Source organism: Pristiophorus japonicus, unplaced genomic scaffold (assembly GCF_044704955.1).
Source record: "Pristiophorus japonicus isolate sPriJap1 unplaced genomic scaffold, sPriJap1.hap1 HAP1_SCAFFOLD_504, whole genome shotgun sequence".
Lineage (NCBI taxonomy): Eukaryota > Metazoa > Chordata > Chondrichthyes > Pristiophoridae > Pristiophorus > Pristiophorus japonicus.
The window spans coordinates 214,482-216,001 of record NW_027254410.1 but is presented as its reverse complement, the minus strand read 5'-3'; the positions used below and the strand labels follow the sequence as shown (position 1 = coordinate 216,001).

The 1,520-nt window shown below is 42.6% G+C and overlaps 1 non-coding gene across 1 annotated transcript; it reads left to right on the top strand.

The window, feature by feature from the left end:
- The first annotated feature begins 748 nt into the window (after positions 1-748).
- trnan-guu (transfer RNA asparagine (anticodon GUU)) lies at positions 749-822 on the top strand. Its single transcript has one exon. It is a non-coding gene; the product is annotated as a tRNA-Asn (tRNA).
- The last annotated feature ends 698 nt before the right edge of the window (positions 823-1,520 follow it).

Here is a 1,520-nt window from a genome sequence, read left to right as displayed (position 1 = left end):
AATTTACGAGGGGTCCCAGAGGAGCCCTGATATTGCTCGCAAATTTTTAAATTGCATCGAACTTTTGCAAAGAAGGATTGCATATCTGCAGCGCCTTTCAGGAACTCATGATGCCCCAAAGCGCTTTACAGCCATTGAGTTATGTTTGAAGTGTTGTAGTTTGGGGAAAGATGTGCCCAGATCACCAAACATGAACCTCAACTCTTTGCAAAAAGTTTGGTGCAAATAATCAGGCGTCTCAGGGACTTGGAATTTCTTTGAATAAGTTCTGCTTGTACCTGCATTCAAGCTTGAAACAGCAACTGGGCTTCCATCTCACGGGACGTTTGGGGTTGATGTGCGTCGCTTTCAATCTTTGAAATTTCACCAAGCAAAGAAACGGTGAATCCAACTGTCCCTGTAAACATTTAGTTCCAGTTTAATCACAGGAATATCTGCAGTCAGGAGCTGAAAAGGAATTCAAACCTAATACCGGCTTCGGGACAATCAGAATACTTTGTCACAGACAAGGCACCGGAAGGCTGGAAGGTAGATCACACCGGTTGTGGGAGAGCTGGTTGGTGGTGACATGGAAGTGTCTGCAGTGTGCGGAACCAGACTGCTTCCACGCATCCACAATGAATGTCTCTCCATTTATTTGGGAAAAGTACAACTGAGAGTGGACAAGTTCCATCCAGGTCGGAGCAATCTGAAGCTTTCACTGACTGACACCCTGGTTTGTGATGTCGTGCACATTATACTTCCATCAGTCTCTGTGGCGCAATGGGTTAGCGCGTTCGACTGTTAACTGAAAGGTTGGTGGTTCGAGCCCACCCAGGGACGAAGCCTTTAACTGTTTTTTCCCGAGTGTTCGGTGCCGCACAGTCCCAGGTTGTCATTGTGCGTTTTGGCTGCATGAATATTTTCCACAAATGTTGCCAGCAGTGCTATTATCCAGTTAGTTCCCACTCCAATATTTTATGAGCATTCAGTTCAAGTAAAACGATAACAATGTTTTACATGGATCATATTCCTCCATTCAGCCCACTAGAAATAAATTATGTGATTGGGTTTAAAGAAACTGGTGGAAATTGATTCTATTGATACATTTCTGGGGCCCAAGTTTCCACATGATTTGCGCCTGATTTTTGGGAGCAACTGGTGGAGAACGGACTATCTGAGAAATCGCAATTCTCCACATTTTTTTTTCTACTGTTCCAGTCAGGTAGAACAGTTCTACTTTGGAACAGAATTTTTTCTTCAAAAGGGTGCGTGTCCGGCCACTGACGCCTGATTTGAAAGTTTCCACAGTGAAAACGTACTCCAAACTAAGTTAGAATGTAGCAAGTGAAGATTTTTGTAGAACTGAAAAAACCTGTTCTACACATTAAAAAATCAGACGTAGGTTACAAATTAGGCGCCCAGAACGAGGTGGGGTGGGAAGGGAAGTCATTAAATTGTGCAATAAATCCTTATTTATACTTCTACAAATATTATACAAATAAATCCAACCTGAATAAACATTTATGAGCAAAGATAAG